Below are 12,578 nucleotides of genomic sequence, written 5' to 3'. Positions count from 1 at the left end.
TTAACAATTGCAAATAATTTAAACCTTCACGCACATGGGAAGCCCTTTAAAGATCTCCCAACCCTTCCCCTGAACTCACTGCCCTTTTTACCCACAGCCACGTACCAAGGGGAAAGATATGGTGTGACACTTGGCTCATGGCTACCTATGGCTTGGAGAGGGAGTTTGAGTGAATGAGGGTCCAAGGGAGGGAGGAAGCTGAAAGATGGAAGTTTTGAGGGGGAGAGCATCGGAAGGGAGGATGAGGGAAGGAGGAAGCTGAGAGAGAGGGTCTGAGGGAGGAGTTTAAAAGAGGTAGAAGTCTGTGAATTAGATATTATAATCAGATCAGCCATAATTTTGTTGAATGGCAGAGCAGGCTTGGGGGGCTGAATGTTCTCATGTACAAAGAGCTCTTGCCAGCTGCATTGTCATTAAGTTGGCTGGCCTTGTTACCAGCAAGTTACCATTTGGTTAAGGTGCTCCAAGCTCACTGATTCAGCCTTTTCAAATGGAAGTTACCTCTTGTTGTTGCACTCTAAGCCTGGGTCACCCTCTGTGTCGGAGAGAGAAGAAGGAAGTAGAGGAGCTCAAGATCATCGGAAGGAAGCCTTTCCCACCTGCAATTAGCTGGCAGTCTTTTTCTTCCTTGGCTCAGTTGAATATCTCTGTTCCATGTCACTTGATAACTGTTGCTGCCAAAATTTATCACTCTGATTTGATGATTACGTTTTTTGTAATCTGGGTGTTGATAGCAAAACCAACATTTATTGCTTATCCATAACTGCTGTTGAGAATTTGGCGGTGAGCTGCTTTCTTGAACCACTGGGGTCTTTCTGGTGAAGATACTCCCAGCCATTTTGGACAGGTGGTTCCAGTATTTAGACTGACTGACAGTGAAGAAATGGTGATATAGTTCCAAGTAAATGCTGATGTGTGACTTGGACGGCAACCTGCAGTTGGTGGTGTCCCAATACACCTGCTGGTTTTGTTCTTCATGGTGGGAGAGGTTAGGAAGTGCGGTCAGGGTAGCCCAAGTGTATAGCTGCAGTGCATTTTGTAGACGGCACACACTTCAGCAGCTACTGTGTGCTAGTAATGCACAGGATGAATGTTTAGGATGGTGGACGGGTGGGAGTCAAGCAGGACACTTTGTCTTGTATGGTGGAAAGCTTTTTGAGAGTTGTTGAAGCTGTTCTCATCCGGGTAAGTGGGGAGTATTCCATCATACGCCAGACTAATGCCTTGTAGATGGTAGAAAGGCTTTGGGGAGTCAGGAGATGCCACACTCACTGCAGGATGTCTAGTCTCCTTGCTGCTCTTGTAGCCACCGTATTAATGGGTGGATGTTTATAGCCCGGATGTGAATAGTTGGGGGCCTTTAATGGTAACGCTATTGAATATCAAGGGTAGCTAGTCTGACTCTTTCCTTCTTTGGCATAGATATTAGTTGCCACTTTTCAGCCCATGCCTGAATATTATCTAGGTCTTGCTGCTTGCAGGTATGGACTGCTTCAATTGCTGTGCAGCTGTGAATGGCATCGACCACGGAGCAATCATCAGCGAACATCTGCACTCCTGACCTTTTGATGGAAGGAAGGTGATTGAGGGAGACACAAGAGGTTCTGCAGATGCTGGAAACCTGGAGCAACGAACACAAAATTCCAGAGTAACTCAGCAGGTCAGGCAGCATCTAGGGAGGGAAATAAACAGTCGACGTTTCGGGTCGAGACCCTTTGTCAGGACTGGAAAGGAAGAGGGCAGAAGCCAGAATAAAAGGGTTGGGGGGTGATAGGTGAATCCAGGTGAGAGGGGGAAGGTAGGTGGGTGGGGGGGGGGGTAAAAGGGAGTGATGTGAGAAGCTGGGAGGTGATAGGTGAAAAAGGCAAAAGGGCTTAAGAAGAAGGAATCTGATAGGAGAGAACGGTAGACCATGGAATAAAGGGAGGGAGGTGGGCAGGTCATGAGGATGGAGGGAGGGGAAAGAGAAAGGCTGAAGGGGCCACAGGAATGAGGGAAAACAAAGGGAAGTGGTACCGGAAGTTAGAGAAATCGAGGTTGATGCCGTCAGGTTGGAGACTACCAAGACGGAATATGAGATGTTGCTCCTCCAACCTGCATCTGGCCTCAGTGTGGCAGTAGAGGAGGCCGTGGATAGACAGACAGATTGACGAGGATGATTGGGAGTAAGATACTACCCTGAGGAACACTTGCAGTGATGTTCTGGAGCTGGGAATACTGAGTTGCGACAAGCACAACCATCTTCCTTTGTATGAAGTATGACTCCAGTCATTGGAGATTTCTTTCCCTTGCTGGCCATTGACTCAGACTTACCAGGGCTCCTTGATGCCACACTCAGTCAAATGCTGCCTTGATGTCAAGGGCAGTCACTCATCTCACCTCTGAAACTCAGCTCCTTGGCCCAGACGAGGTCTGGGGAAACCCAAACTGGTGAGAAAGCTGTTGCTGAGTGTGTGTCACTTGACAGCATTGCCAATGACAACTTCCATCACCTTGCTGAAGATTGAGAAGAGATTAATTGGATGATAACTAGCTGATTTGGATTTGACCTGATGTTTCTGAAATGGCTATACCCGATCAACTTTCCACATCGTGGGGTCAGTGCCAGTGCAGTAACTATACTGGAAAAGCTTGGCTAGTTCTGCAGTGTAGTTCTTCAGTACTACATCTGGGATTTAGCCCAGTCTCACAGCCTTTGCTGTATCCAGTGCTCTAAACCACTTATATCCCTTTTGAGATTTTGTGCCTAAATGTGAACTTTCTCTGTAACCAAGGCATTGCTCCCCGTCTCTTAAGTTCCCATCCCCTTGAAATAAAGGCCAATATTCCATTCACCTTTTTTGTTTTTTGCCACCTATCTTAAGCATATGACATGGCCTTTTCTTGTAAGTCAAAGGTACCATTCTTTACTGATTGAGTCTGCAGCTCATCAGCATGCACTTTCACTAATTTACAATATGCAAATTTAACCGATTAACCCCTGGTCTCTCATTCTTCAACAACGGCCATTTTTCATGAAGGCATGAATAGTACATGAGGGCCTTAAATTAGTTTACTAATTAACACTCCAGATCACTATGGCAACCTGATTAATTTTAGATGCCTGCATTATTGTTGAGAAAATGATGAACTTCATAGAAAAATTATCAGTTTTAAAAAAAGTTATCTTAAGTGACATGAGCATATTCCAAATTTATTGCAAGGTGGACAATTATGGCCTCTTGACACATATTAAGGAAATCCCTCGGCATTCTGACCAAGTTTCATCTCTCAAGCCAATCCTAGCTATAAAACTCAATAGCATATTTGTTGTGGAGTATCATACCACTATGCACAGATCAGCAGCCATTCCTGAACAAAGCACCGGTTAGGCCACACTTGGAGTATTGTGGACAGTTCTGCTTGTCACACTGTAGGAAGGGGACTCAGTAAGGTGTTGCAGAGAGTGCAGAGGAGATTCACCAGGATGTTCACTGGATTAGAGGAGTTTAATAATGGGAAGAGCTTGGATTGGATAGGCTTGATTTCCCTGGAGTGAAGGAAACCTCAGAAGTGACAGAAGTATATAAGATTGTGAGCACCATACATGGGTAGATGGTGAATATCTTTCTCCCAGACTGAGGTATGAAAAACAAGAAGGCATAGTTTTAAGGTAAGAGGTTGGAGATATAAAGGGGATCTTAGAGGTATTTGTTTATACACAGGGAGTGGTTGATACCTGGAACTTGCTGTGATGGAATCAGATACAATCACTATTTTTAAGAGACATGGAGGCAGACACTTGAATGAACAAGGCATAGAATGATATGGTCCTAATGCTGGCAAATGGGATTAATGTAAACTGGCAAAAAATTGGGGATGGCCATTGTGGGTTTAAGGTGCTGTACAATTCTATGACTCTAAAGAATCTCATGAAGCATAAAATAAGAAGGGCAAACATTTGTCCATTTGTCATCCTGTTGGCTGGAATTGAGATAGTTCTGGTTGTATTCATGCCAGCCTGTGGATCCGTCTGCCACATTATACTATTTTCACAGTGAGGATTGTGAAGATTTAAAAGTAGCAACCTCACTGATGATTATAGACTGAGCAATTTGCATGTCAATAATCTTCCCTGTTTTTGTGATTTATTTTTCTTTCTCCATTTTCTACTTTGTTTTCTCTATCCATACTGTATACTAAAGTGGCTTTTACTTCAGATATGCTAAAGAGTTACAAGCTGAGACATTATAGCATGTAACTTTGTCAAACAGTTGCTGACTGACTTGCAAAAAGATTTGCAACCTTTTCTGTTTTTTATTTCAAATTTCTGCTGCTCCTCAATTTTTTTACATTTTTTTCTCTCAGATGCCGACAGATCTTCTGTATACACAAAGTGTTACTTAGCTTTGTTTCTGACGGCAAGACATTCACTTCGGTGCATGATGATGAATAAATGTCATTAAGTGATCACACCTCTTAATTTTGACATTTTTTCGTGAAGCTAATGTGTTTTGGTGTTCGTGCTACAGTAATGTTAGCATTCTGTGGTGAGTTAAGTACTTGCTGTACTTCAACTGTTATTAGTCACAAGCTTCTCATTTTCAAAGATAATTATCTTACAAGATCTGAAGGGAGCATAGATATTCATAAAAAATAATCAACAGGATTTGGTTGTATATATTTGATAGTTATTCTGCTCAGAGTGTTTTAATGTGCTGTACCCAAAGGCCATGCCTACAGTTGTGTCACTCCCTATTCAATCTTCTTAAGCAAAGGTAGTCCTTTGCAAAGCAGAGCGCTTGAGCAGTTTTATAAAAGATATTTAAATATTTATTTATTAGTCACATGTACATCGAAACACACAGCGAAATGCGTCTTTTTGCGTAACTGAGAGTGTCACCACCCTTCTGGTGCCAACGTAGCATGCCCACAACTCCTAACCTGTAAGTCTTTGGATTGTGGGATGAAACCGGAGCACCCGGAGGAAACCCACACAGACATGGGGAGAACGTACAAACTCCTTACAGACAACGGCAGGAATTGAATCTAGGTTGCTGGTGCTGTAATAGCGTTACACTAACTGCTACACTACCGTGCCCCAGACAAAATGTACATGGTCGAAACCTGCCCCAGACTTCTCTCTGTCCATCCTTGCAGTCTGTCCCATGTTGAAATAGTTAGTTTCTATAAACATCCAATCATAGACAGAGAATTATGAAGTCATACAGCATGGAAATGGCCACTGAGTCTGCACTGACCATCAAGCACCCATTTGCACTAATTCTATTTTATTCTCCCCATAATCCCATCAACTCCCCCCGGATTCTGCCACTCACCTACACACTAGGGACATTCTACAGCAGCCAATAAACCTACCTACCGCCATGTCTTCGGACTGTGAAAGGAAACTGAAGCACCCATGGGAAATCCATGCAACCACAGGGAGAACGTGCAAACTCTGCACATACCGCACTGGAGGTCAGGATTGAATCCAAGGCTGTGCAGATTTCCTTCAACCTTACTCCAAGTACCATCCCACAACCGACCAACCCTCCTTAAACAGGATTATTTATGAAACTCAGAGGAATGCCTTCAATCTCTCTCCATGATGTTGAAAGGCCCCGCATACCTCATCACAAAATATTGTAAATGCCCCAGCTATACAAAAGCAAGAGACAAGTCCTCTCTTATGAGGTAACAGAAGTAAAACTTACATTGGCCTTGTTTGTGGAGCACTACAGTGGATAACAAATAGATGAAGGAAGGGAGACTTTATTGGAGGCATACAATTTTCTGAATGACAACTAGTGAATGAGTAAAGTCTATATTGCCTTATATAATTCCTGTGCTGCCTTGTTTGAAGATGGAATGAGTAGATGTTTCCTGAGTGAAAGAAGTAATGGTACAAAACTCATTGCTTCTTATACAACCAATGTGTCTGGCACATATTTGTCATTATTACATTTTTGTCATCAACATTTAAAATGTAGAATGCATCAGTTTTCACTCGATATTCTGCACTTGCTCAATACATATTTTTACAAACTGTTATACAAACAGCGTGACCCTGATTTTGGACCTTTCCCAATTGAAAAAAGTTATATATAATGTACTGATGAAACAGTAGATTATACTAAAGACATCAAATTAAAGGTCTTGAAATGAAACGTGCTCAAATCTATTGCATCTTTGCAAGCTATAATTTTGCACACCAATTTAGTCACAGATTTAGGCACAGTTAAAGCACTTAATGTTTTTTCACTTTGTTTCAACCATGCACTGCTGTTAAATTGAGTTGAGAAGAGCAAAATTTGTGACAGTTATGACACCGTGGATAGTTGGGATATCTCTATACATGATGGAGACATCTGATGGAGGTGAAAAATCCTATTGCATCATTTAAAGAGCCAGAAGTTGACCAAGAGTCAAATGTTTCCCTCAGCCACTACATAGAAACATAGAGCACGGAGAAAGGTCCTTCTGCACAACAAGTCCACGCCGGCCAACAACCATTCATTTATATTGATCCTGCACTAATCCCATTTTATTCTCCCCACATCCCCATCAATCCCCACCTCCACCTCCCACCAGATCCTACTGCATAGCTAAACACTAGAGGAAACTTACAGAGGCCAATTAACCAACCAACCAACACATCTCTTGGAATGTGGGAGGAAGCCGGAGCACCTGCAGGAAACCCCCACAGTCACAGACAGCACCGGAGGTCAGGACCAAACCTGGGTCACTGGTGCCATGAGGTAACAGCTCTCCCAGTTGTGCCACTGTGCTGCCTGAATGTGAACAGCATTCGATTGGTCTGGGTTGAATGGAGGTGAAAAGAAGCCTTTCAGAGGGTGTGTTCATCTCCTCGTGTTATCCATGTCCACTCTACCATCTGGTTTCTTGGTACTAACCAGAGGTTTACAGGATAACTGAAGTTTTCTTCGCAGATAACTTCAGGAATTCTCTATTCTGTACAGTTAACCAGATGTGGGTGCGTTGTATGGCCAAGGGATGCAAAATTGTATGCAATCCCTCTTGTGGGAGTTGTTTTCAAGCCCCACTCCTTCTCCGCATGCTCCATTTGTCTGAACAATACTCTCAGTGATTCAATTCCACCACTCTCCTCAGAAGGTTAACATCAATGCCATTGTCATCTTCATTGATAATTGCCAGCTCTGTGCATTCATTGTCCAGACATTTTTCATCCTCTGGTGGAAAATGTTTCTTCAGTTGGATGTAAAAAGGAATAAACAGAATACAACAGATCGCTTCAGTAACAGCTGCCATACCAATGTAAACGGATCTGCAAATATAGGAAGATATCATAGTCACAGAGCACTACAGCACAGAAACAGGCCCTTTGGCCCATCTAGTCCATCCCAGACTGGTTTTCTGCCTAGTCCCGTCTCCCTGCACCCGGACCATAACCCTCCATACCTCTCCCATCCATGTACCTATCCAGACTTCTCTTAAATGTTACAATTGAACCCACATCCACCACTTCCGCTGGCAGCTCATTCCACACTCACACCACCCTCTGAGTGAAGTAGTTCCCCCTCAGATTCCCCTTATATATTTTACCTTTCGCCCTAAACCTATGGCCTCTAGTTCTAGTCTCACCCAACCTGAGGAGAAAAAGCCTGCATGCATTCACCCTATCTATACCCATCATAATTTTGTATACCTCTATAAGATCACCCCTCATTCTCCTGCGCTCCAGGGAATAAAGTCCTGACCTATTCAACCTTTCCCTATAACTCAGGTCCTCAAGTCCCGGCAACATCTGTGTAAATTTTCTCTGCTCTCTTTCATGCTTATTGATATCTTTCCTGTAGGTAGGTGACCAGAACTGCACACTATCATCTAAGTTTGGCCTCACCAAAGTCTTTTAAAACTTCAGCATAACATCCCAACTCCTGTACCCAATGCCTTGATTTATGAAGGCCAATATCAGGAAAAATTTAAATCATTTCTGATTTCATCATTTGGTGATTTGGAGTTTGAAATGAATCAAATAAAGGATCCTTCAAGGACAAGCAAGGGCTTTGTGTAGGGTGGGAGTCAATATATCTCAGCCACTTCACTGGGGTAAGAGTTCACCAAAAGAGCCAGGTAAATTCATCTTTCTTCTTTCTGAGCATAAATCACAGTGAATGTGACTATTCCAGAAACCCATAATGTCACTGAATTCATATGGGATTTGGTGAAAATGGACTAAAGCTCTCTCAGCTGCTCAATACATGTCTGCTGGGTCACTGTCATTCACAACAGGTTGAACACTAGACATAACAACAAACCTGAATGTTTCAGAGTCATAAATCCGGCAGGCTCCTCGCCCCCCACATCTGTTGGATCCCCACTTCAGGCATGCAGTGTCTATCAAGGCTCCATAGTAAATAGGAGCTGGAATCCCAGCTGGAAGGGAAGGAAAAGGACACAGTGTAAGAAAGGCAAAGAGCGTTTGTTATAACATTGATGCATCAGCTTTAATGAACTAACAGATCTCAAGGTGCTTCACCAGAAAATATTAACATATGAAAACTAACTCGGGTCTAAAGAAGGCAATATTAGGAAATGTGAGAGAGGTGGGTTTGAGTTAGCACCTGAAAGCAGAGATAGGTGATTCAGGTATTCCAGATCTTACGTCCTAATTAGCGGGGCGTGCAGCTGCCGATGTATGGGGTGAAGAATGTTGCATCAGGAGTAGACCATTCAAGTCCACTGCAGACACAAGAGCCTGCAGATGCTGGAATCTGGAGCAACACACAATTTACTGGAGGAACTCAGCGGGCCGAGTAGAGGGGGAAGGTCCTGATGCAGGGTTTCGACCTGAAATGTCAACAATTCCTTCCCCCCCCCCCCACCCCCTCAGATACTGCTTGACCCACCGAGATCCTCCAGCAGATTGTTCGTTGTCCATTGTTGTTCAGTAAGAACGGGGGTGTGAAAGGAGGAATTTGAAATAGAACATTAATATTGAAAATGAATACATGGAACCAACATCAGAACCAACCAGGAACCGGCATCGGTCCTAGCTGATGGGTGAACACAGCTTCGGGTGAGACAAAATACACAGAGCAGAATTTTGGATCAGCTCCCATTGTTGTAATTTATATGGCTCAGCAGGTCATGGTAAACTATGAAGCATGACAACATTAAGTCAAAGGTGAACATCCGTGTGCCCAGGTTTAGTAAGTTCTTGTATTTAATTAAGTCAATCTGATGTTTTCCCTTACTGATGAATAATTCAAAATTCATCACTACAATAACTTGCTCCATAAAATGTTGAAGTTCCATGCTCTCACCTTATCAAGGTCTAATAAGAAATCTGTAATGATGTTTGCAGATGTCTATATTGTTTTCCATAAAGATCAATAAATATCCCAAATGTCTGTGAATATTTCTCTGTGATTACTTCCAAGGATAAATTAACAAAAGCAAATTCATCCAAGAAATGAAAATAATAATAGAAGTATTTTACTTTTTAGTTTGACTTGCTGTTCTTCATATAAAGTATGTGTGAACTTATTTAGCCTTGATCTTGTACATCATTGCCTCAATAGATTTGGGCTGTGTGTAGATGGGTAACCAATCCAGAAGCTTTTCTTTCATTCTACATGGGTCAGTTTATAATTGGGTATTATGTGTAAAACTACTGTTTCTGTTAAACAAAATACTATTAACGTGATAAAACTCACCAAACATCCTTACAGTAAGACTGTAGATGCCTATTGCCAATGGTTTCAGCTTTGGTTCAATGGACCTGGTGGAAGCAACAGATTGTTTTTATCAAGGTGTTGAAATACTGCTCAACTCTGGAGTGGTTTCTTAACTTTAATATGCTGAGAGAATGGATAAGTTAAGGTGGGTTGAGTTCATTATGAACACAAATACTGTCTTGGGACTGCTGGATTGAATGAGCAGTTTCTGTACTAAGATCTATGTACTCCTATGACATTACTTCTATGACCCCTTCCAGCAGAGACTATAAGATTATAAGACATAGGAGCAGAGTTAGGCCATTTGGCCCTTTGAGTCTGCTCCACCATTCGATCATGGCTGATTTATCTTTCCCTCTCAACCCCATTCTCTTGCCTTCTCCCTGTAACCTTTGACACCCTTACTAATCAAGAATCTATCAACCTCTGCTTTAAATATACCCAATGACTTGGCCTCCACAGCCATCTGTAGCAATGAATTTCACAGATTCACCACCCTCTGGCTAAAGAAATTCCTCCTCATCTTTGTTCTAAAGGAACATCCTTTTATTCTGAGGCTGTGCCATCCGGTCCTAGACTCTTCCACTAATGAAAACATCCTCTCTACATCCACTTTCAATATTCGGTAGGTTTCAACGAGATCACCCCTCATCCTTCCAAGCTCCAGCGGGTACAGGCCCAGATCCATCAAACGGTCCTCATGTGTTAACCCTTTCTTCCCTGGGATCATTCTGGAGACAAGTGGTTTTATTATAATGGGAAACATGAATAATTTTACATTTTTAGCTTAATCTCAACACAATAGCAATTCCTCAAACCAAAAAAATCATCATAGTTCAGTGCAGGTATAGGGTAAGGGGCTAAAAAGTATAAAAAGGATCTGAGGAAGAACATTTACACCAAGAGGATGGTTGCAATCGGGAATGCACTACATGAGGGAGTGGTAGAGACAGAGATGCTCACAACATTTAAGAAGTACCTAGACTTGATTTGCTAAGGCATTGAAGACTATGAACCAAGTGTTGGTAAAAGAGATTGATATAGATAGGTCCTTGATGGCTTGCATGGACATGGTGGGCCGAAAGGCCTGTTTCTGTGCTGTATGACTCTATGACAAAGATTTTACTTTAGAGCTCTCTCCTGGTAGACTGGACCTTTAATCACTTTTTTAACTTGCGTACAGCAGAAATTCTGTTATTTTGAAAGTTTGCTAACGATAAAAAAACAGAAATGTGCATTAATTCTGAACTAGCAATAATGGACGTTAGCCTTGGATCTGTGTAAACAGACAACAATCAGTCTGGGGCTGATAAGTGGCAAGTAACATCTGTGCCATAAGAGTGTCAGGATTTGCCCATTTCCAACAAGACAGTCCAACCATCTACGTTTGATGTTCTATCACTGAGTCCCTCCAGGGCTTTACTATGGACCAGAAACTCCACTGGATCTGCCACAGTGGTACCTTGGCTAAAGAGGACCTGCTCTTTAGCAAATGGCTGCAAAATGAACCATTTGCAAAATGCACTGCAGCTACCTTGACATCACCTTCCAAACCTGCAATTTCTACCGCCAAGGGTTTGAGGTGCAGGTGAACACCAACACGCAAATGTTCCTTCCAGGTTGCACGTCTTTCTGACTTGGAAATAGATCGACATTCCTTCAGCATCACTGTTCCAAACCTGAAACTCCCTACCCAATGGCTCTGTGGACTACCATCATGAGAAGGACTGCAGCAGTTGAAGACGATGGCTCACCGCCGCCTTCTGAAGGGCAATTAGGGTTGGGCAATGAATGTTGGCCTGGCCAGTGATACCCAGATCCTGCAGATGAAGTAAAACAGAAGTATACTTGCCTCTCAGTGGGTCCTAAACCAGGGTGTGCAAGCCCACGTGGGCATCTATGAAGCTTAGTGATATTGAGGTAATTGAGAAAATTCCAAAATAAAACAAAAGCAAATTAAAATCTACCTATTGTGCTGCCTTCCCTGGCTATATGGATATTGGGTGTTCCCACGAATCCACAGACAGTTTCCACATGTTCAAAGAAAATACCTATGATATGGGGTGGGGTTGGCGGGGAGCACGTACTTCAATGAGTGTGAGCTCATGGTGCTTCCATTCAAAATGGTTGGGAACCACTCAACTAGAAGGTAAAGCATTCATTGAATTAAATAATCCTTGATGAGACACCTTGAGACTGTGAAATTATTATTTGTTCACAAGAATTCCTTTACAATTGATTGCACAGTGCCAAATTTCCATTTGACAAATTTTGGGGAGTTGTGATCAATTTTCTTACTGTTACAGGTTAAGTTACTATTGGTGAATCTCCCTTTAAGACATAGCACAGTAGTGTGTGTGTGTGTGTGTGTGTGTGTGTGTGTGTGTGTGTGTGTGTGTGTGTGTGTGTGTGTGTGTGTGTGTGTGTGTGTGGGGCGTGATTATGACAACAACAGGAGATAAGGACGTGATGACGTTTTTGGAGCAGTCAGTTGGAGAGAGAAAGAGAGGGTGAGAGACATCTGCCTGCTGGTCTCTGTATCGATGGATGAAAAACAATAACTGTGTCTGTCACTACAGTCCATGTATGGATTTTTGGAATAATCCAGTGGAGTCCACTTTGTCATTAACCTGTAGAGAGAAACAGGTATTTGTGTGGACGGACATGTCTCGAATGCCTTTCGGGGTGGTAGATACTTTGGAAGAAAGGAATGGAGACTATCAGTGATTGAGGTGTGGTATGAGTTCCATCGTGGAACATTTGGATTTCGTAATTACTCTCTATTTTCTCTCTACATAGTCACTTCAGTCAACGATGGTTTTGCAGAAGCCTTTGCTCACGTTTCACCTTACGGCTTGCTGAACTGAACTTTGA

The 12,578-nt window shown here is 42.6% G+C and overlaps 1 pseudogene; it reads right to left on the bottom strand.

The window, feature by feature from the left end:
* The window catches only part of LOC127580581 (solute carrier organic anion transporter family member 1C1-like), a 41,576-nt pseudogene continuing 28,998 nt past the window's right edge, over positions 1-12,578 (bottom strand).

Source organism: Pristis pectinata, chromosome 19 (genome assembly GCF_009764475.1).
Source record: "Pristis pectinata isolate sPriPec2 chromosome 19, sPriPec2.1.pri, whole genome shotgun sequence".
NCBI lineage: Eukaryota > Metazoa > Chordata > Chondrichthyes > Rhinopristiformes > Pristidae > Pristis > Pristis pectinata.
This window is presented reverse-complemented; position numbering and strand designations above follow the sequence as displayed.